General features: G+C 36.1%; 1 pseudogene; it reads right to left on the reverse strand.

Moving 5' to 3' along the window:
• Positions 1 to 773: 773 nt before the first annotated feature.
• LOC125667386 (uncharacterized) overlaps positions 774 to 25,611 on the reverse strand; it is a 115,268-nt pseudogene continuing 90,430 nt past the window's right edge.

A 25,611-nucleotide genomic window follows, 5' to 3' on the forward strand; every position in this document is an offset into this window, starting at 1 on the left:
ATGTAAAATGAAGAACTTGACAAGCATATCAAAGTAAAATATATATCATGGTCTTCTGATGATTGTGGGGGCCTCCATGGCCGACTGGTTAGAGCATCGCGCTCAAAATCACACGTCCTCTCACCTCTGTCGGCGCGGGTTCGAATCCCGCTCGCGCCGGTAAGTGAGAAAGTTTACCAGTTTACTTTGGGAAGGTCGGTGGTCTTTTCCCAGGTACGTTGTATCTGGGTTCTCTTCCACCAATAAAAAATGGGCGCCACCATATAACTGAAAAACTGTTGAGTGTGGCGGAAAAAATCAATAAATCAATCAATAAATCAATCTAATGATTGTGACATCGGATAGAAAATCCATACACATGTTCTTTTACTTTCGAGATCTAGTGACACCTTTTGAAATAAAAAAAAAAATGACATGGTTATAATTGGAAATGTCCTTCAATGCAAAGACCTTTAACCATTGATAAGATATGAAAACATCTTCATTTTGTTTTCTTTGTACAAGTATTAATGGTAATGATAGAAGTTCTGTCACACACAGGTGGTCCTTGACTTCCAAAGAACAGAAACACACACACACACCCCATAGAATAGAATTCTATAACATAGATAAGAGTATCGCCGCCACACCCACCCCATAGAATAGAATTATATAACATAGATAATAGAATTCTATAACATAAATAATAGAATTTTATAACATAGATAAGAGTATCGCTGCCACACCCACCCCATAGAATGGAATTCTATAACATAGATAATAGAATTCTATAACATAGATAATAGAATTTTATAACATAGATAAGAGGTAAGCTACTGACAAACAATGCTTATTGTTTCCGAAACATGGGGAATCTGGACATTATAAATTTTGTTTACTGGAACTTTTCACAATTTCATTCTTGCCTTACTAGATTTTATCATAGAGTTCTCCAAATATCTGTTTAGCTAGCACCTTTATATTTCCGTGTGCTGATCTCTTCATTTCTCCGCATATATCCTCCACGGCGTAACCATATTCCACTCTGTTTTTGGGTTCAACTTTTGCAATACCATCGTAATGACATTTCGGAACACCACCTACCACGATCAGAACGGCAAAGGATTTCCCATTCTTTATCATTACACCAGGAGATCCAGATGACCCTTGGCAAAACGTCGTGTGGAACAAAATTTTTCTAGGTGGGTGTCGGAGAGCAGCATAGTAATCTCTATTGGCAGTATGTTCTGTGTCAGGACAATTTCTTAAGCTCCATTGACTTAACTCTGTGATGCGTTCGTCCCAATAGCTGTCTGATATGATACCTGGATATACTTCGCTATCCTCCATCATTTGAACTCCACCGGGATGGCCAATGAGATGAACTTCCAATGGAAACTGCATTTTGCTGAATGAAGTCAAAAGGTGGAGGGTATTTGATCTCATCTATCCTTTCCCTCAGTTCCAAAATAGCAATATCATAGTCATCGTGCGTGTAGTGAAGTGTTGGATTGAAGTTAAATTCTTCGTTTGGAGCAACAGTTTGAAGCAATCTTTTTCTCTCAAATTGAATGCAGATCCTAGTACTGTCTATGCAGCCATCTACATTATGGAATATTTATCAATGAAACAGTGAACTGTAAATGGTTTCATAATCGTATATGTATTAAAAAATTTCATTTCACAAAACCACAAACTTTGATACGCAGGCTAACTAAAACTTAGCATGTGCTTTTGTATATGAAATGCAAACATTCCTTATATGAAAACCGATAAATCTTTGCTTTTCCTTTTCTATAAGTCGTAAACATATTAAAAAGCATTTGTGTTTATCACAAAACCCTACTTCAACAAAACTTGTTAAGATGTATTAGAAGAACTCAAAACCAGAATTTACACCTTGGATGATAATGTCCTTGATAACATGTAGACACGTTATGATGTATTTGTCTCCCACACGGAACCCCGTCCCTGCTGGATGTCCGTCAATGTGGAGGAGTCCAACACTTCTGTTGACTTCTGCTTTAATGTCACTCATCACAGCTTCCCGAAGTTTTTCTTCCTTGGAGAAGAGATACGTCTGTCCTGCTGTTTCCAACGATTTATTTGACTTGAAAAATAAATTCATGTTAATCACCGTTTATTAGTAATATAACATGTTAGACATTCTATGTTTCAATCGAGAGGGATGTTCAACAAGATACAATCAATCTACGTTTCACTCTTTGTAATTACGCTTAGAGGTACCTACATTCTTCAATATATTTTTTTAAAGCTACTGTGAAATAATTTATACGTATAATACTTCTACACCTGTACAGTCATCTACTTTTCTTCTATTTGATTGCTTAGTTTTAGAATGTATATAATATATTCATTAAGAAAGGTGACGATAATTAATTATAACAGACAATATGGGTAAAATTTGTTGTTGTTACACTGTATATTTTTCAAATATTGTTATGAATGTATGAAAAGACGAAAATAACAAACATTGATTAATCTCATAAATCTTATAAAACCTACAAAATAAAGAGTAGGGCAAACACGAATCTCTGTAAACACTAGGGGTGGGATCAGGTACTTAAAAGGAGTAAGTATTCTCTGTCGACCGGTCACACCCACCGTGAGCCCAATATCTTGATCAAGTAAACGGAGTAATCCGTAGTGAAAATCAGTGTGTTAAGAACGGTCTAGCAATTGGTATGAAAGACGCCAGACAGCATATGATCCGATGGCAGGTTGTATTGGTAAATTAGATCGTTAGGACGACCATATATTTTGAGAAATACTAACTTTTAACAAGAATGTTGAAACGCCTGTGACATCAACTTATTCGTCAGTAGGTCACCTCGATTTAAAAAAAACCCCAACTGATCATACGCAGAGCATGCTCTTGCATATCGAAGCAGTTCAGATATAAACACCACATGTGGTTGGTATTGGAGTATTGCTACAGAGATAGATGTATAAGTTTAGGATGGAGAAACTGAAGTCACCCCTTTTGTTATAAACCTGATTGTTTGGCGTAAAAATATGTTCAATAAAATATAACTGCATGAAGTAAATGTCGAGATTAAGTGGTTCCCCGCTGATTGGTGCTACACACAAACAACGGGTCAGCGGTACTTTGATTAGCCCGAATGAGCCGATTTCATTGGTCAATTGATTTCTATGTCGCACTGGAGAGATACCGAATGGTAGCGCCGCACTCTAATTAAATTCAGGCTTCTTAGATCCACGCCGCATATTCTTATTTAGAGTATAATGCGCGGATCTAAGAAATATGACTTTCATCAAATTGGGTAGCGCCGTTGTAGCTTTCTAGAAGCTCTCGCTTCATACTTCACCGAATATTCGTAATGCAGTGTAGTCGACTGTGACGTCAGAGCTAGCGTCGTTGTTTTGAAATGAACGCGTGAGATAACGATACAGCCCAAATCCTGGTTGTAAAAAATGGCGCTTACCTGTTGTACACTAGAGAAGCAAGGTCAACAGGGTACCAGTTTATTGTGAAGACCACTTTAGCGTCTTGTCTTCGAGTTCACTGGGATATACCGAATTGACATATGAATGAAATGAATATTGTTCAGAAAGAAAACGTCGCCTATATATTCAAATGTTGAGTTGAAAGCCAGGTAACAATGAAATATTGCTACATAAAAATGGAAAGTCTTTTTTATTATATTTCTTTGATATTATCCTTGATATCATATACACTGTAAGTCTCCGATTCTTGATACATAATATGCACTTGGCAATGTCTGTATTTGTATCATGGGAGAATGCCATAATGTGTTATCTTTATTTCCAATAGCTATCAAGTGTTCCAGCTGGATATGTGTAAATATATTTGTCAAATGATTCCTTGTCATATTTTTCTGATAGCGTATGCTTCTAATCATTGATTGTACATTCATATTGATATAGTATTGTGACCTTGAAATCGTCTCTGATAGGCATATATATTTCGAATAAGAAAGTCAATAATGTGTAAACAATGACTTGGTGTAATTGAAAGATGAAGATTGTTTTCTGATATTTTGCGTGAAACCAGGAGAGGAAAAAAGTAGCTATTTGAGAATGTTTGACATTTTGGATCAAATATTAAGGATACTGAAAATTTGTGACACCCAGCATTTTTCACGAAATTATAAATACACTCATCCTTTCTAATAATTTTATATTTCAATACTATATTCTCTTCCACTTGCGCTGAAGCGTGGCATTGCAGGCACTTTGAAAATATATAAATTTTGGGTCACGCGACTGTATGATCATGTGAAACTAAAAATGGGGATTCCCTCGTGAATATCAAATATTTCTAATTTCGCCTAACAAATGCAGATGTAAGTAGCGACATGAATTACATTGCTAATGAGATATACCTTTATGGCTGACATAATTATGGTCTTTCTAAATATGCACTCAATTTACTTTCAATTTTAACAGAAGTAAATGTGATTTTTAAACATACAAGTAATGAATACCATATGAAAAATTTGGCCCCACGTTGGACTTTGATGGGAGCCAAGAAATTTGTAATTTTGGAAGAAGGCAACCTGAATATGTTGTCACTTGTATTTGGTGTCAGCAGAATAAAACCGTTATATTCCCATTTTGGTCTCTTCCTTGAGACCGAGGCTCATGGAATTTACAATTTCAGTACAGAGTTCCCTGTTTTGAATTACAATGTGTTCAGTTTTCTTTTCAAATGTAAAGACCTAAAGAAGATGTTTGCAAATTAGCCAACATTTAGGAAGTTCGTAATCATGTAATTCATAGTTTAGATTCCTCTTATACCAAATTTGAAAAAAAAAATTGCTTGAGTAGTTATCAAGAAGTTGAATATTTGAAATCTTCAATGCACAACAAATAACAATTATATGTAAATGGCAGCCCAATTGACTCGGTTGACCTAAAACGTTAAAGTAATCTCAAGCTTTTACAATATGCATGCTAATATAGCACAATTGATTGCATTTTTGTTTGTAAAATTGTACGCTTTATAAATTTTAATGATGATCTACCTCTAATTTGATAAGAATTGTTTGTGTATTTATCAAGAAGTAAAAGTAAAAAATTGGAAAACTTTGATGCACTACAGAAAACGACCAAATGCAATATGTCACCAAAGTGACTCGGTTGACCTCAAAAGTTGAAGTAGCCCAAGCGTTTACAATATGTATGCTAACATACCTTTGAATCGGTAGAATCCTCTGACAGCCTCGTCCTTGATTGCAGACACTATCAATTGAAATATGAGCAACAGTTATTTCACTAACAATATGAGATCAATGCATCAATTATAAAAGCAGCTACACTTCTACAATACATTGAATAAAATTCAAAAATAAAACTCTACTCTACATCTCCCTCACGCATAGCTCTTATCTTTAGACGAATTTGATTCCACTTTTTGGCACACTGTTTTTCCCTATAATAGCTCTAAAACTTCATTGTTATTTCGGATTTCAAACATTTCGGTTGAACATCACTGAAGAGACATAATTTGTTGCAAATGCATCAAAATTGGTTCTGTATAAGTTTTACATAATGGATAACTCCGTTTGCCTGATCAAGATATGAGTTCACGGCAGGTGCGACCGGTCGACAAGGGATGCTTACTCCTCCTAGACACCTGATCCCACCTCTGGTATATCCAGGGGGCCGTGTTTGCCCAATTCTCTATTTTGTGTTGCTTGTAATAGTGATAAGATTTGATCACTGTTCGTTATCTTCATATTTCACAAGCCACAACTTCTATATTCCTTTCATACTTATTTCATACTTATCACGTTACCCTAATAGTATACCAGAGTGATACGGTGCTTAATTTTAATCAACGCATACAAGACTGGTTTACAAATCCATAACACTTTTGCAGCTTTTCTGATATAGCATTATTCTGAGATTCTTGGATGTATTAATATTACAAATCATGTTCTTTATTCCCTCTGTGAATTTCCATTCCTCGCCTAAAGCTTAAAGTGTGGTTTTATAATCAGGATTCTGGTTATTGCTTTATAGGAGTTATTCGATTGATCACTGTTGGTTATCTTCGCCTGTGTTAGTGACCAGTAATGGTTACTTGAGTAACATGCGACAAAAGACTATCAGAATAATTTTATAGTGATACAATGAATGAATATTGCAGACTTGGCCTTCTGTTTTTTGTGATTAAAAGTGACATTCATTTTTCTGATGTTTTCCAAAAGAATATTATGCTTTAGCCAAAATAATTTCAACGATTTAATCAGCGATCCATTTCTTGGTCATCATCCGCCAGTTCATCGTAACACGAAGAGCACGTGTGAGACCTTTTGCATAAAATCCCTATACTTAGCCTTAACCCGCATACATTGTCATATGGAAAGAACTTGTGTGCTGAATGTATACACATCTCCACCCAAATTCCTTTAAACGATTTGTAAACAATAACCTTGGACTCATTGCATACGTCTGGGTCAAAAGCATTTTCTTTGTCGCAAAGACAATTATGTATCTTTATCTCAAAGTGACATTGACAATATCAAATGAAAGCTTTTTTTCTGCATAATCGAACGTTAGGAATCCAATATGTTTATCATTTTACATGGATTGTAGAGGACGAAAGATCAATACAACACATTCTTAAACTAACAAACCATTGTGACAACCATAACTACCAGGTCTTCACATTTGTGCTTTGTGGGAACACAATCCTTTAAATTGCCGAAATTAAAAACGTAATTTTGTGTATTTCGGTTCTGTACATTACAAAATATTTTGAATTCTACAGAATCTTTGAAAATCGAGTATCGATAAAATTTAACGATTCTACGGTAATCAGAACAACGTTATCTATCCATTATAATTTGTCGACATTGTCTTTGAAGATAGAACTAGTACAATTCATCTAAGGCTAAGAAAGTCTTCATATTGTTGTCCAAATACATCTTCCTAAACAGGCAGATAAACAGACATATAGACAGGAATATACGGGCCCTATTAGCTCCAACGGCCGTAGCAGTGATGGTACTTTAACGTGCCAACGGCTACAATTCATGTCCAAAACATCCATGATTCTCACTTTTAAATGCCGAGTGTTTGACGAAGGAGTAATCACTACCTATGTTCACGTGTTAAGGTTTGATGCGGCCATGGCAATAACGGAGCTCGAATTCATGAACTAGTTACAAAGCAAATGTTCTACACTGATTTAGTAAACAATGAAATTTAAATCTTAGGTATATATTGAAAACTGATGAATAGATATTGCAGCTTTGTTGACAATATCTCAATACCTGGTCCCAATATCCCATCGTTGTTTGTACGTCTATTTCATGTTTGTCTCCAACTGGACAACAGCACTGCAGTGAATTGCCTGTGATATCGGTAAGCTTGCTTGCTGGAATAAACGTTGGATCTTCGTCACTACAGAGAATGTTCAAACATTTATATCCTTTCCGGTAGGTCTTCCTTTCATTAAATGTCTTTGTCAGGGCGTCTAGAGCATTCTGAACAGTCTCTCCAATTTCGATAGATACCTCGGAATTCAAGTCTTTGATGCGCCTCACTCGTACCTGAATGTCGTTTCTATGTATTCCAACAAGAACAGTGTGGTTTTTGTGTTCAAACAATGCCGCTGTATGATAAAGACATAGGCCGTTCCTGTCAGTTTCAACGGTCCATTTACTCATACAATAAGCTACCAGCCGGTAATATTCAAACAAAGCAAATGAATTCAACCGAAAAGACAAGATAGACGTGTACTCCCAATTCCCTCCAAGGATATGTTGCTGGAACGGCTTTTTGTTCATACAGGGGACATACCATGAAATGTCTTTTCCTAAGCTACCGACATTAACTAACATCCCCAGTCTTGCCATGTATGCCATGAGCTCTATTTTGTGTTTTGAATATTGCTCGTCTTTCCAAATAGCATCAACTAGTTCATTCTTCAATTCTCCCGTGGTATCAAAACGTCTCCATTCATTTATATAAACTGTTTTGCATTCTACTGGTTTGTCCGTTATAAGCTTACTGAAAGCATCGGAAAACCACTGCATACGTAGAATAACGCGTGTTTTTAATATTTCTTCATCGAAATATAAAAGCAATCCGTGATTATGAAAAAGAGATAAAAAGTCAGATATTTCTTTCTGTGCATTCTCTGATGCATTACCTAATCGGTATTCTTTTGGTCGTTCCATGTTTATTTCGTTGACATCCTCTATTGACAGGATTGTATCTTCTTTTTCTCTCAAAAAATATTCAAGCAGTGCCCACGATGAAGGCAACGCCAACTCTGTATTCAATTTTCGAGAAACTACATCCACCATCGATGTCTTCAGCGACTGCAGCGACTTTTTAGACGATTCATCCATTTCCTTCAATCCAAATGCAAACATCTCCCCTTTTGTAACCGCAAAGAGCCAAGGTCTAACTTCATCCGGCAATGATTCCCAAAAATCTTCCTGGAAGTCTTCTACGTCCTAAAATGATAATCATTATAAAAGACAAGAAGTTACGAGATTGGTTATTGTTTGTTATCTTCACCTTTCACAATCATGAATAAAACGCCAATCAAAGCCTCTTGTAACGAAAAGGTGAATATAACGAACAGTGATCAATCTCATAACTCCTATAATGTAAAACTTATATGGTACCAATTTTGATGCACTATCTTTTCAAGCTAGTAACGAAGTACTTTGTTACTGGGCTGTAGAGACCCTCGGGACTAACAGTTCACCAGCAGATACCTCGACCCAGGGGTCATAATGTAAAACTTAAACGGTACCAATTTTGATGCTCCTATTAAATTATAAGCAATACAAAATAGATAGTTGGAGAAATACGGACCCCTGGACACAAGAGGTGGGTGCCTAGAAGGAGTAAGCATCCCCTGTCGGCCAGTCACACCCGCCGTGAGCCCTATATCCTGGTAAGGTATACGAAGAAGGTTTGTCATCGAAATTTAAATGCACTAGGGAGTTTAATGGTGTCCATCACTTAATAACAGTAGATACTCTCAAGTGGGAAATATTTTTCATGCGTAAATCCGATATATATATATATACATTCAGAACATTTCAATACATTTCTATGTATACACTATTTATCCAATCGTCATCTCTCATCGTAGCTCATAAAGCTTAATGGTAGCCTGACTATCACACATTGTTGATTTACGTGGTTTATTCCCTTTAGAGTCTTTTATTGCTTACTCCTCCTAAGCACCTGATCCTACCTCTGGTGTGTCTAGGGGTTCGTGTTTGCACACTATATATTTTGTATTGCTTATGGAATTTAGGAGACTGATCACTGTTATTTATCTTCACTTTTTATTAATATTTATTTATCATAATGTAGGAGAAATTCCCCATATTTCGATTTATGCATGCCTTGATAGTGAGGGTTTGCAATCATGTCAATGTGTGTCGCGACTTTCAAAGAAACTGTAACTTCAACTTAGAATTTCAAGCATCATTTACGTATACGCGATCAGGACATGGAAAGGGCTGGAAAACACAGACATCAAAAGAAAGCGATATGTTCGCTGAACCACCGCGACTAAGCAGAACAAAAATGTAGAGGCTGTATGTGAGCATGTACCTTAGAATATGACAATAGAATGTCATTACATCTTCCTGATCCTAGCTATTTGGTAGATGTGTCCTTGTTCAATATCAAAAGGCATTTGATTGTTAGGTCGCTTTTAGCATTCTAATTCTGATTACGAAGTACTCCATTTAGTCCAGTCATTTTAGCCAAAAATATAGCGTAACCTCAAACTAATTGCAACAGAAATGTTTTTGTTTTCAAACGGTGAGTCAAGGGATGCTCTAACGTATATAAAAAATTGAGAGCACAAAAGAAAGGGGAAAAGTGAATTTTGGGGGCAAAATGGTACATTTTGATAAAAAAAAAAATCACCGAAAACCAGGATTTATCATTTATCTTCACACATGAAAGAAATAAAAGAAACATAATTGCTATAATCATCGGGAACGGTGTTAACATTCACAAACTACTTTATTCATACCAAAATTTCAAATGAATGATTTTTTATGAGGCGTAAAGCCTTATTTTGGAAGAAAAATCGATGAAAATGAGAAAAGTTAATATGAAACTCGTTAACATTGATTCTGGCACAAAATAAGATACGTTTTATATGAGACAGTTAAAGAACTGATAATTAATTCATAAAAATTATTTAACAGTTTGAGATTTTAAAATCATGAGTGCATCAGTGGCGGGATTAAGGGGCCGCAGCCGCCCCCTCCCCCTAAAATTTTCAAAATGAAGGTAAATCATGGTCTTTTGTTTAGAAAATTGTGAACGATAAAAAAAGCAATAATTTCTTTCACTCTCGGAGAAATAAATGATAAAATGTTTTGATTTATTTAATTACTTTTATTGGGAGGACTTGCACCCCCCCCCCAAAAACCCCTTTAAAATGTGCGTCATTTTATTAATTTCACTTTTATCCTAAATGACAGAAAATAGTAAAAATAACTACTTAGGAGACATATTTCAAGCCCTGTAAAATCTGTAAAATCCATGCAGGAGTTCAAGGCGGCCCCAAGACCCCCCCCCCTGCCTCATAAACTTGCGCCCCCCTCCCCACCCCGCCTAGTCACAATTACTGGATCCGCCCCTGTGTATGATCCCGTAATCGTGTTTGCTCTGTTCGTTTCTTTCTCTGTCCGCAAAATGTTTATCTTTGGCCATAACATTTGAATGGTAAATGACAGTATTTTCCTATTTAATATGTGTATTATTTGTGACAAACCTTTAGATGGTACCAAACATTTGACATTGTGACCTTGATGATTGACATACTTTGCGTGACCTTGGAAAAAAACTTGCTTAGGGTGTTGGGATTTGCTTACGAGTTAGAAAATTCACGCTACATGTTTAGTGATAAATTGAATCGGGTGCATACAAATTAGCCGGGACGAGGGTATTGGTTTTGATCATTCCTCATTTATTTTTCTATAGATATTTTTCTACAAATATCTATAAGTTTCTTTGAGAAATCTACAGTTCGGATAATACAATCTAAGTTGACATACACAATGTGGGGTACAAGTAGTAATAAATCTGTTCTGAGATTTGAGTATGCAGTACAAGGTAGTAAAACGTGACTCATCTTCTACACAATCTATCAAAAGTGATTGATTGTATATTGTTTGAATATAAATCGAAAATATTTCACTCATATGGAGACATCACTATTGCCGGTGAAGGGCTGGAAAATTTAGGCCTCTATACTAGGCGCTTATGGCCTTTGAGCATGGAGGGATCTTTATTATGCCACACCTGCTGTAACACGGGGCCTCATTTATTCCCCCACGGGAACACAGTGTACATATGCTGTCTTCCAATCCTTCTCCTTTGTATCGCCCCGTTTCTATTCTAATTGGAAGTATACCACATCTTCATAGTGCAAGTAAAGATCCTAGATATTTTGGAATGCTCGTGGAAAATTAATTTTCGGTTCTAAAGTTTGTTTTAATATCTTTATATCGATTTGATATATCCCTGTGAGCTCGAAATAAAGGACACCACAGAGTCGTCCACTTCTGCTTCATACTTAGATATTTTATTGAAAGTAGACATTAACGGCAAACTAACAACTCAACTGTATGACAAACGGGATGATTTCAGCTTCTCCATCGTCAACTTCCCACATTTATGTAGCAATATTCCATTATCACCTGCATATGGTGTTTATATATCTCAACTGATTCGATATGCAAGAGCTTGTTCTGGGTATAGTCAGATTTTAAATCGAGGTAAGCTACTGACAAACAAGTTGATGGTACAGGGATTTCAACAGTCTCGATTGAAGTCAGCATTTCGCAAATTCTATGGTCGTTATAACGATCTAGTTCGTCAATACAACCTCGCATTGGGTCAAATGCTGTCTGACGTGTTTCATACCGATTGTTAAGCCGTTCTTGGCACACTGATTTTGACTGCGGATAACTCCGTTTACCTGATCAGGATATGGGGCTCACGGCGGGTGTGACCGGTCAACAGGGGATGCTTACTCCTCCTAGGCACCTGATCCCACCTGTGTGTGTCCAGGAGTCCGTGTTTGCCCAACTATCTATTTTGTATTGCTTGTAGGAGTTATGAGATTGATCACTGTTCATTATCTTCACCTTGCATCAACATAACTTAATAGTTGATTTACTTTTACATGTACTATCCGCTACTTCTTATAGTTATGAAGCAACTTGTTTTGAAATCACCAGTGTCACACAATTAATAGTAACCTATTATATATTTTCTTTAGAATTTAAAGATTCAGATAATGACTTCATTTGTGATGTCCAGTTAGACTTATTATATTGATTCATATATGTTTAGTAATGTTGTCCATTGATAGTAGACGATTCCAGTATCGTATAGTTTATACAGTGTCAGTGGTAAGGAAACTTCCATCCGAGTTCGCCATACATGTAGTGCAGATAAAGGAATGAATCTGTGATAATGACGAAGTTCGCGATTCGGAACCATCTCAATGTTGTGGTAGTTTCGGAGACCCCATACTACACTACAATAGTTCAAAACGAGCTACACAAATTAAGAAAAGTTTTTCGAAAGTTGAAATTCCTAGGTCTTTGTAAAAACAAATTTTCGAGACAATGGAGTAATTTCTGACGGCACTCGTCCTGTTCACACTTATGCTCCCTTTTTCTCTTAGTTGCACAATAAATTGACTATCACCAAGAGATGTATTGCAAATTCAAGTGTTTTATCACTACCTGAAAATTAAAAACTCGATGAAATTCACTTGTGAATGCTTGAAAAACATTTTATTTTACTAAATCATCTGGAAATTATTCTCATGTATGTACAATCAGAAGCTAAGTTCAAGGCCGCTCGTGTCATGGCCGCATCAAACTTATGATGCGATTACTCTTTCACCAAACACTCGGCATTTCGAAGTGAAAATCACGGGTCTTTCGAATATGACCTTAAAAACGGAGATCCCGTGTCGCGACTGACGTTGGCACGTTAAAGAATCATTACAAGTGGTATTTCACCTACAACCACAAACATTACATAAACGTTTGAAGGAATATTAATTGATAAGATATACGTTTTTTTTGTTCTTATGTTTTTGCGACATTTAATACTAAGCCTTATCAACCAATGGCAAAAACTGCTTTCCATACTTTTTTGTTTGTTGTTAGCAAGGGCTTACATATTGATATGATATTTTTGCTTTGGAGAGAAGTTAGACTCCAATATTTTATATTTTTCAAATTGTAGTTCCTTGAGTATATGATCACTTGGTTTTAGATGTTTTGGAACCGATGTCTGTAAGAATCAGACATAATATGGATAGTATACATAGAATATCGTATAACGTTGAACTTCATTAATTAGCTTTTATACAAAGGCAATTTTTTTTTCATATAAAAATGTAATTAGTGGTAAAAAATTAGCACATGCTTGAAACAAACTAGGATTTTAGAGGATAAAATTGACTTAGCAGTATATTTGCAGTACTACAAAGAGCGTCTACAATTATCTCCCTTGTAAACCTTTCTGCGTCTATGGAAGCCATGCCGTAACAAAGTTTATGCTATGAAAATGTGCTAATTTAAATTAGGAAATCGACAACTTTCCCCTCTCTCGATTTTTCATATGATCATTATAAGCATATTCCACTACAAGTTTCGCAAAAACCATTTCTGTTGCAATTAGTTTGAGGTAAAACAGTAGAATGACTGGACTAATTTATCGGATCAAGACATGGGGCTCACGACCGATGCGGCCATTGGAAAAAGGATGCTCACGCCTAGATATCTGATTCTATCGAGATTTTATGAAAATGTTTTGTGTTTCTCTTATTATATTGTTAGATTGACACACTGAGTTTGACTACGGAAAACTCTGTTTTGTTGATCAAGATATAGGGCTCATGGCGGGTGTGACCGGTCGATAGGGGATGCTTACTCCTCCTAGGCACCTTATCCCACCCCTAGTGTTTCCAGGGGTCCGTATTTGCCCAACTATCTATTTTGTATTGCTTATAGGAGTTATGAGATTGATCACTGTTCATTATTTTCGCCTTTTCATACAATCTTTTCCCTGGGGGAGGGAGGGGTAGTTGTCACCACATGCAATTTTCTCATTTTATCGTTCATGCAAATAATAATTAGTATGTCAATTCGATATATCCCTGTGAGCTCGAAATAAAAGACACCACAGAGTCGTCCACTTCTGCTTCATACTTATACATTATATTGAAAGTAGACATTAACGGGAAACTGACAACTCAACTGTATGACAAACGGGATGATTTTAGCTTCTCCATCTTCAACTTCCCATATTTATGTAGCAATATTCCATTATCACTTGCATATGGTGTTTATATCTCTCAACTGATTCAATACGAAAAATCTTGTTCTGTATATAGTCAGTTTTTAAATCGAAGTAAGCTACTAACAAGTTGATGGTACAAGGGTTTAAACAGTCTCGACTGAAGTCAGCATCTCACAAATTCTATAGTCGTTTTAACGATCTAGTACGTCAATGTAACCTATCATTGGGTTAAATGCTGTCTGACATGTTTTATACCGATTGTTAAGCCATTCTTGGCACATTGATTTTGACTACGGATAACTCCGTTTACCTGATTAGGATATAGGGCTCACGGCGGGTGTGACCGGTCGACAGGGAGTGCTTACTCCTCCTAGGCACCTGATCCCACCCCAGGTGTGTCGAAAATTCTATTTTATATTGCTTATAGGAGTTAAACGAATGATCACTGTTTATTATCTTCACCTTTCATTAAATGGTTTCTAAGATTGATAAGAATTCTATATTTTCACTTTGTAATGTTAAAGGGAATGATTCACGATCTGCCATAAAATCTTGTTATTTTCTTTTCACTTTTGATGATCAAAGTCCCCTCTCTGGTGTGTTAAAACATGTTAATGTGCGGCCGAAATCGATTAACGTAGAAAGACCGTCCTGGTTGCGTAACAAGCACGCTAACAACGTCCCAACAGAACTTGTAGGCAATGTAGAATAGAAAAGCAATATGTGTTTTAAATCTTCTAATTTGCCTTTATGACTCACCTCTTCTAAATTTTCCTTCAGTGATTTGCCCTCCGTCTTACCTTCTCTGATTTGCCCTCTGTGTGTGTCAGCACAAGTAGCACTGGTGCATTCTCACCGCCAAAAGATTTAATGGAATTCAACCAAAATTCTGTGTATTCTGGAAGTCCAATGATTCATAATCAGTACAAAAGCCGCATTGCATCAGATTAACAACTTCTGAAATCATTGTTTCAATCCTGATCTTCTTTCTGTGCCTTATATGACAGAGAAGTTAAATTATCATTTAGTAAGGAATTTAGCTAGGTGGTTCGTGGTTTAAGAGCAAGGTGCATAGTCTTTTCTATTAGCTGTGAAATTCCGGCCATGAAAACTGTTTAAATTCAGAGTTTACTTGTATATTGTTAAATGATCTTGATTCAGAACCGACAGAGATGACAATAGATGGTCTGATTATCATGGCTGATTTCGATATTTCAGAATATACCCATCACCTCATGATTTACAAAATATTGAGGACCAAATAAGATATATTCTTCAAGAGTTTCTTTATTTACATTGAATGATCTATATAGCCCCACCCTTATCTTTTATTCAAAATCTATGACATTTCTTTTTTTTTTTGTAGAGGAAGTTAAATTCCTTTTTTCTCTAAGCAGCTACTGTTTGTGAAAATGTTCTAAAGTAAAACAAAATCTTATTCCTTCAACGAAAGGCAAAGATAACGATCAGTGATCGATCTCATAACTCCTATATGTATCCCTAAATTTGTTCCCCATGACTCAAATCTCCCGAACGAGTTAATAGGTTAGTTTGATTTCGTTGATAGGCGAAGTAGGTGAGTTTTCGAAACCAACCAAAGAACTCAAGCCTAGCATCTTGTTACAAAGTTTCTTAAAGAGGGCATTCGATAAAAAACCAATGAGAAATCTTATAAACCCTATGATTATTATAAAGAGTACCAAAGATAAAGACTAACATCGAACTATCAGATATGAAATAAGACACGTAGAAGGAGTCAATCTCCTGGTTGTAAACCCCATATTTTGATCAAATGATTCAAGTAATTTGTAGTCAAAATCAATATGAAAAGAATGACATGATAGCTGGAATGAAACAGGTCGCGTAGTAGTTGATCTAATAACAGCTTGTAACTATACTAGCGGAGAAAAGAAACTGTGCATTATAAAATTTAGTATAATTTTTCTATATTTATTGTTTATATTTATAAAATGTAAACAATTGATAACGGGGATGTTTTTGAACAATATCAGATAGTACCCGACTCAGATGCACGAACTTTTTCATGGTTTTTGAACACATGTTGTTGATTGAAGTGTTCGTACGCACGAGTTTTAGTGGCCGATACTGTTTGGAGTAAGAAGTGTAAAATGTTTTTTGGACACTATTCGTTAAGGAAAGCACTTTAGTTTCGACCAAATTTACCCTTCTGTCATGCCACGACTCAGCGAATCCAACATAACCGTGCTGTTGGGATGATTCAAGCTGGAATGGCACAAAATATCGTAGCATTATGGAGATGTTTCCAACAATCTGGTAACACTCGGGATTGACCACGTTCTGGGCGTCCTCGTATGGCGTCGCGTCGACAGGAGAACCACACTAGACTTGTGCACCTGAGAAATCGATTCCAGACAGCAAGTTTGACTGCTCGTAGCATTCCTGGACTTCAACCAATCAGTCCAAGAAATGTGCGTAATCGTCTGCGCGAGCACAACATCAGACCAAGACGTTCAGCGGTACGTCCAATACTGCTTCAACGTCATCGTATCGCTAGACTAGTGCGGTGCAGGCGACATATGCGATTTAGAATACAGGACTGGGCCAATATCCTGTTCACTGATGAATCTAGATTTCATTTGGATAGCAGTGACGACCGTTGTAAAGTGTATCGTCGTGTTGGGGAGCGGTACCAGGACGCTTGTATTGTGCAATGTAAACAATTCGGTGGTGGTAGCTTTATGGTGTGGGTGAAATAACAGCACGGGGAAGGACCCCTCTACAAATTGACAATGGAAATATCACCGACGTACGCTATCGAGACGAAATTATTCAGCGTCATGTGAGACCCTTCATACAGAGACAGCAAAATCACATCACTCTGCAGCAAGACAACGCAAGGCCACATGCTACACGTGTAGTCAGGGAAGTTTCTGTTCAACAAAATGTCGATGCCTTGCCTTGACCACCTGTTTCCCCGATTTATGCCGATCGAGCACGTCTGAGATGAAATGGAACGACGTCTACGCCGTTTACCAAATCAGCCAGTGACATTGGCTGATGTAGGCCAGCCTTTAACCAACATCTGGAACAACATCCCTCAAGCATTTCTGAATGTTTTAGTCGCATCAATGAGGCGTCGTTGTCAAGCATGCGTAATTACAAATGGTGGTCACAGGCGTTATTAACGTTGTTAATTCAAGTTCAAATACCAATGTCTTTCGAGTGTACTGAAATTGGCGTCATTCGACATTAGCATTAATTTATTATGAAATGTTGTAATGAATACATTTGGTAACAGTATTACAAAAAATAAAAAAAATAAATTTTTATTTTTTATTATTTTTTTCATGTATTAAATAATGCAGTTTCTTTTTTCCGCTAGTTTATAAATTCCTGAGAATTTGCGAAATGCTGGATTTAAAGAATTTTGAAAATCCTGTCGCATTAACATATTCGTTAGTAGTCTTCCTCGGTTAAAAATCTACTATATGCAGAACTTGTTTGAACATGATATAAGCACTAAGTGACATCCTCTTGCATGTTCCTTTACTCTCCACATTTCTGTTTCTTTCCCCTTCAATTTTGCTATGTCTATTCCTTTCCCCAAATAATTTAAATGGATCGTCTGGTGCCTTTCGCAAGGAGTTTCAATCATTCTGTTTATCTGAATGGCTAAATGTTGAATTATGGAAATGAAAAAACAATGGTCAATTAAATGTCATAGGAATGAAGATCCTTAGGAATATTTTAAGACATACCCTTGTTAGTCCATGTGGTGAAGATATTAGAGTTTTTCTTACAACCAGAGTAGTACCCCTTGTTTTCCTTAAAACTTTGGTTTATGTCCAAAACGAGAATGAAGAATGCCTTTGATCTCATGTAAATCTGATGACACGCATAGTAGGCAAACTGTCCAGCAAAATCAATCATACTGACAGTCGTCTCATTCTGTACAGTTTGCAATATGTCTGCCATGGCATCCTTCTCACTTTCTTGGAGACTTGTATCTTTGATTATGTCTTCTGAATTCGGACTCTTAGAAATTGTCTCTTCAACACGATCACCATGTCTGTTCTTTATATGCCCCTTGGAAGTACTGTGATCCATAGCAGGATCGAAATTTTTTTTGTTAGATTTAAGTGTGTGCATCGAAACTCCTAATAATCGTTTGCGAGAATCAGCGTCTTCCTTAACTGAAAAAGAAATAATACTTAAATGAATGTCTTTTTCATCAAAAAGTAAAGATAGCGAACAGTGATCAACCTCAGAATTCTGATAAAGAGTTCATTAAGAGTTGGGCAAACTCGGACCACTGGAGACACCAGAGGTGGGGACAAGTGTCGAGGAGCAGTAAGTATCCCCTGTAATTGTTCAGTTTTCATAAATATAATACATGTACTAGTACCGTGTATTATTTTCCCTCTTACCGATTAAATCTTCATCCTTCACAACAAATATGTGTTCATGAACTTCAAGTCCTCTCGTGGACTCTATTTCCTTAATTTAGTTATCATTTTTTCCCATCAGTCTATGCAAAAGTGTCGTTTTACCAGCACCACCACATCCAACAACAACCCCTAGTGCATGGCGAACTGTTGTCTTCCCACCAGTTTTCACGTACTCCTCAAGTTGTTCATGTAAATTATCAGGATCTAAAAGATTATCAAAGGTACAATAATATTCTTTAACTATTAGAAAGTAAAACAAATACGACGTGTTACATGAAATATCAAATCGTAGATAGATTCAAGAATTCCATTGAATGGAAAAGGTTTAAAGGTATAAACCGTGGCCCTTCACGCCGGGATATTTCATAATGCGTTTTGACAGTTTATCCTCTACTGTATTTTCAACAAGAGGTCAACTGGACACATTACTCATACGAGTCACTTTGGCCCTGCTGCTGTTTCAGAGGACCCCCCCCAATTTATTTATCCCAATGAAGAAAGGCCCCGTTGTATAACCCAAAGAGTCACGGCATAATCAAAGTTGAATTAAAAAAACATGGGATGCCTACATATCAATGTGACGAACATAACCCAGTTGTTCTGGAGAAGTGCGGTCAAAGATCACAGTACAAAATATAAAGTTTTAGTGACGTCTCCATATCAGTGAAAAATCCTCGAACGCGTCGTAAAATGATATACAGCGAACCAAATACAACTTGCTCATCATCTTATTTCAAAGATAGTGCCATCATGTCTGCATTTGTCACCCATTCGAAGGAATTGCAGGATTTATCCCAACAATGTAATATTCTAATTATCTCGAAACCTATAAACATTTTGTTAAACATTATAGTATCATTGAAAATGTCGATAATTGTAAGACGAATTTGTCAATATCAAGTTTACGGAGCCAGACATCAAAATAAAAGGACAAGAACGGTCAAAAGTATTTCTAAATGGAAGGCGAAGATATCGAACAGTGATCAATCTCACAACTCTGTTATAAATTGTGAGATTGAGCACTGTTCGTTATCACCTTCCTATACGCCGTTTAAAGTAGAGAGTTGGGCAAACACGGACCCCAGATCCAGAGGTTGGATCAGGTGCCTAGGAGGAATCAGCATCCTCTGTCGACCGGTTACACCTACCGTGAACCCTATTTCTAGATCAAGTAAACGGAGTTATCCGTAGTCAAAATAAGTGTGCCAAGAACGGTCTAACAATCGGTATGAAGCAAGTCAGACAGTATTTGATACAATGATAGGTTCTAATGACAAACTAAATTGTTATAACAACCATAGAATTAGCGAAATGCTGACTTTAAACGAGACTGTTGAAATTCTGTATCATCAACTTGTTTGTCGGTAGTCTGCCTCGATTTAAAAACTTATCATGCGCATAACAAACTCTTGCGTATCGAATAAATTGAGAGATATAAACATCATATGCAAGTGATAATGGAATATTGCTACATAAATATAGGAAGATGATAACGGAGAAGTTGCAATCATCCTGTTTGTCATAAAGTTCAGTTGTTAGTTTGTCGTTAATATCCATTTTCAAAAAGATATCATATCAAAACTCTTATCAAATCTTATTTAGAAATATTTGTTAGTTATCTTCGCCTTTCAGATAAGATGTCAAATGACGTTATCAATCATAATTTATGGCCATGAATTTGCATATGGTTTAAAAGTTTCAATGATATCATTAATTCCATTTTTGATTTTGCCTTCCTTGTAGGAGTTATCAGATTGATCATTATTCGTCATCTTCAACTGTATTTTGTTTAACGTTTCACACGAGACCTTTTCGCTCGTATGGAGACGTCACCAAGACCGCTGAATGGCTTCAAATTTACACTCTTTTCATTAAACGTTGTAGAACAAAAATTAAGTGATTAAAAGACACATTTGACGATATCAAGATTTGGGACCTGTCCTTAAACAGGGGGCTGAGAGGTGTCACAATTATTATAAGAATATGTCAAAAACTCAAGAGAATTTGTTAAACGTTATTGCAGCAAAGTTGTTTAATGGGTAATACAGCAGCAGAATTTGATAACAAAGACAAACAAACAATAAGATTTATTTACAATCATCAATTGAAAGAAAATTCTAACAATTACAAAATATTAACTTTCGGAACAATGAATATCAAAATCCGTGCCCAACTGAATATACACCCACAAAATTGAAAATTCCATAATCCTAGTTCCAGTATGCAAAGTGAAGATAACGAACAGTGATCAATCTCATAACTCCTACAAGCAATACAAAATAGATAGTTGGGCAAACACGGACCCCTGGACACACCAGAGATGGGATGATAGAAATCCAAGATCCTAATAGAAATCCAAGTGTCTAACCTGAGCTTTTCTAATCAGCCTTTTTTCAGCAGAATTTCAGTGGATGAATAATAAGAATGAAGGCCAATGATGCAACCATTACGTCATCTCTCTACTAAAGAAGTAAATTAACATCGAGCTCTAGAACAAGATGTCAATGAAGTGTAAGTAGTAAACAAGAAGTAAACATGAGGCTCTAGATCACAGCTGCGAATCGAGCAGTACATAACACATCTCCTTGAATGACGATTGACAATAAAAACTAAAATTATCTGATACACATATAAATATGTACATTAATCAAGGCAACAGCAAAACATACTCATGACACCCTTGATAAGGCATCTGCTATAACATTGTCTTTGAATTTGATGTGTTTGATATCAGTATCACACTCTTCCAATAATAAACTACAGCTTGTGAGTCTTTGATTTTTGTTTTACATTTCATGCAAAAAATTGAGAGAGGGTTGTGATCCGTAAAAACAAGAATTGTATGTATGATACAATTCAAATAAACGTCAAAATGTTACTAAGCTAACAAGAAAGCAAGACACTCTTTTTCAATGGTTGAATAATTTTGATGACATTTTGAAAGTATTTTCGAAAAGTATGAAACAACTATCTACATTGTCATTATATTCTTGAAACGAAGCAGCACCGAATCCTTTGAAAACGCTTGAAAATGAAAGGGAAAATGTTGAGTTGTTAGTTTGCCCTTAACGTATATGCTTAAAAATATCTCATTTTATGGTGACCATTCTGAAAATGGCAGCACAAAAAATGATGCTGGAAGTCATTTTGGGATTATAAAATTAACATAGAAATATAATTGTGCTGAAATTCAACAACTTTGATTTTTGGGGTACTTTTTGACAGCTATTTTGAATTGGCAAGGACGTTAAAAATTTTAATTCTTTAATTTTGTTCGTTAAACTTTCAACCATTTTCTAATGGTGTGTTAATATATAATACAGAAATAACATTTATTTCTTTTCCTAATGCAGAATGAATGCAGAACATTGACTCACTGTTAAGGTTCACAAACATTTTGTTGCTCCTCAGTTCATCTATGAAATGTAAGTCATGTTCGGGATCCGTCGACTCGTAACGTAGGAAATCGACACCCCTTTCATATTTGTTGCCATTGTTTAGAAAAGTATCCAGATCCACCATAACGGATCTGATGTTCCACCACACGGAGTTAAAATCGCTGTTAGAGAGGAATGGATCTGATGAGTGGATACATCGATTTCGGATCAATCGAATCCTCTCGATGTTTGCTGAGACACTGTTGTCACGGGACTTGGGATTGTTGCCCCAACCCTTGGAGTGTGGAGATATACCGGCAATGTCCCTCAATAAGATGTATAGTAATGGGATGTCCATGTCATCATAATTGCCCGAGTAACTTCCATTCTGAGGTGAAAACGTCAACAATTGAGGAACATTGTGTTTCTTTTCATTGATGACGTGAGAAAATGTTTGTGGCGGGACATAATGACGCAGTATGTCGCGAAGCCCATCTGTACAAGGACCCAGTACAACTCGACAAGCTCTGGTAACGTTCGTTGTCTCTGGCGTTGATGCATATATAGAAAATGCCATTATCGTCAATCAAACTGGGGTATTAATCTGTGGAGAAAACTGAAAACATTGATAATGTCGACTGTAATTTTTATCTACTGTTTACATTTTCAGGCTTTGATAACTCCAAAATTTCTAATGCTAACCATTTCTTCTCGAATGCCTTGTAGCTGCGAAAAATGCATGTATGGATTTTGAAAAATATTCTATGCCTATTTTAACGGCTGGTAATTCTGAGAGAAATGCAAGTAGACTGTAAATATAGAAAAAATACATTTCAATTTTTTAAAAATAAATGATGGGATGAAGTGCGAGGATTTACACCATCATGCTTCATGGAGTGCTTTAGCACTTGATAAATATTGGCATCAAGAGTTGCTGTTCATTTCCTCACATATTTTCAGAAACTTCTTAAAGACATGTTTTGAAGAATGTAACTCTAAAACAAAACCAGCATACAGCATTAGTAAGTATCTTCAAAAATAATTGTTGAATAAAAGTAACCCCATATGGATTACATCGCTCACCTTCAACGAGTGGGAAACGTTACCTTATGTAACATATTTCAATTGGTTGAAATTGTAGTATATGAAAAGTCTTAGTCATAAGGTATCTAACTGTAAATGCTCCCATTGTTCTTGGTTCCAAAGATATAGCAAGGGCTAGTGATTTTTTAAATAATAGGTCAACGTCCAAGGTCACTATGTCAGAAATCTTTGTATCAAAAGAACGGTCTCTTTGTGACAAGATACATGTAAGCAAAACGAAAAGTGATCAATCTCATAATTCCCAAAAGGAATACAAAATTATGAGTTTGGAAAACATGGACCCCTGGGCATACCAGAGGTGTAATCAGGTGCCTAGGAGGAGTAAGCATCCCCTGTTGACCGGTCATACTCGCCGTGATCCCTATATCTTGATCAAATAAACGAAGCAATCCTTAGTCAAAATGAGTAAGTTAAGAACGGCCCAACAGTTGGTATGAAATACGAGAGACAATATTTGACCGACAGAGAGATCGTATTGGCTAGAACGTCTTAGTGACCATAGAATTTTGTGAATCGTTAACTTGAAACAAGAATGTTGAAGCCACTGTAATATCATCTTGGTAGCCTGTAACATTTATATGAATTACGTGTTTGATTATCTCATTATCTTCATTCTTTCACTGGATGCCTTAGTCATTGAGCACTCTCATTCGCCGACACATTTTCCCAGCGACTACTTCTCCCGTGTTTTTAAAACCTGATAACATCAACCAGAAAGGAATTGATATCGGATATCTATAAGACGATTTGAAATTAAAATTGATATCTAAGAAAAGCAGCATTTCGGAGAACATAAGTGCAGTTCCGAATTTACTTTTGACTGTGATGTAGAGTGGTTATAGGTCTCGTATAAGGAAGGGGAAGATAACGAAAAGTGATCAAATAGTTGCTGAAATACCTTACAAAATGCAGATGGATTACAAAATATGTTTTACATTGTCTACATTCAACTTTTCATAAACGACACCAAGTTATATAAGAACCCAATACCACGGTCACGGCACCAAGTTATATAAGAACCCAATACCACGGTTACGGCACCAAGTTATATAAGAACCCAATACCACAGTCACGGCACCAATATATACAACGGTTTCCGATTAAAATAATTCGGTAGATGATTGTATAAAGAACTAATGAAAAACAATGAACAAGAAAAAGGCAAAGAGAATTCAAGGAATGTTGGTAAAATGGGTATTGAAAATGGACCGGGGCAACTTTAAACTTGTGTTCTTCAATTCTAAAGAAATTACTCTATCAATCATTATGAAATTATGTATCTGTCAGGTTGATCAGTTTTTGTTGTAAACATTGCGCTGAAATACGCGGACATTTCAAATTTTAGGGCCACGTTTGATTTCCAGGTTCTTGAAATATGGAATCAGTATCAATCTGACATTTTACGGTATTTTTTTAAATGAATGATTCTCATGTGTTACAATGAATATAAACATATTAAGGTAGTGATTGCAAGGCATCACGTGGTTTATTCATGTAGTATTTAAACAGAAACAATTTTCGTTTCCCATACCGGAATACGTCAAGCGCTTAAGCATCAGTGATAATGACAGACGATGGAAACAAAGACTTGTCTGCTATAACCAGACACAGGGTAAAGTGAAAATATGTTTAAAAATATACAAATAGAATGCAATGCAACTGAAATATTCCCCATGTTTTAATTATCTTTTAAATAATAGTAATTAGGCCCTAAGACTCCATGATGCATATACCCCCTACCCTGTTAATTTGCAATCTTACAGAACGTAAATTTAATTCGCAAACCACTAGGCCTATTAAAATCATAATATATAATGCTATGAATTTCATAACATCTGTATGGTGTTAGTGGCCAGAAATCTAAAATGCTACTATCTAACGTGGATGTTAAAGGACACATCTCATGTTTTCAAAGTATACAAAATTACATGCATTTCGCCTTCTCTATGCTTATAGTAATTGATTCTATTAGTTCGTTCGCCAAAATGCTGCGATAATTAACCACAATACAGACTTAAATCTTACCCCCGATTTCAAAAAGTCTAGTTAATTAGGTAGGTAGTCATGTGGTACAGTGACGTCACATGCGCCCTGTGGATTGTATAAGTAGTGTGAGATGATAAAAACTCGGCTTTTAGGGGTCACATGTATTTACCATGGGCAACATTTACATCGATGTTGACAAATTTTTCGAGTTTTATGTTTTCCAAAGCATTAGTACTATCATTATATGTGGAATAAATTCAATAATAAACATCAAAACATTTTACAGTTTTAATATGAGTTAAAATAAATGCATGTAAGATGCATATCTATTGTAATTATCACCTGCAGCGTTTATGTAAGGAGGGGGTGGGTAACTATAGTGATCATAGCGCCATAGTAAACCT

This window comes from Ostrea edulis, chromosome 8 (genome assembly GCF_947568905.1).
Source record: "Ostrea edulis chromosome 8, xbOstEdul1.1, whole genome shotgun sequence".
NCBI classification, from domain to species: domain Eukaryota; kingdom Metazoa; phylum Mollusca; class Bivalvia; order Ostreida; family Ostreidae; genus Ostrea; species Ostrea edulis.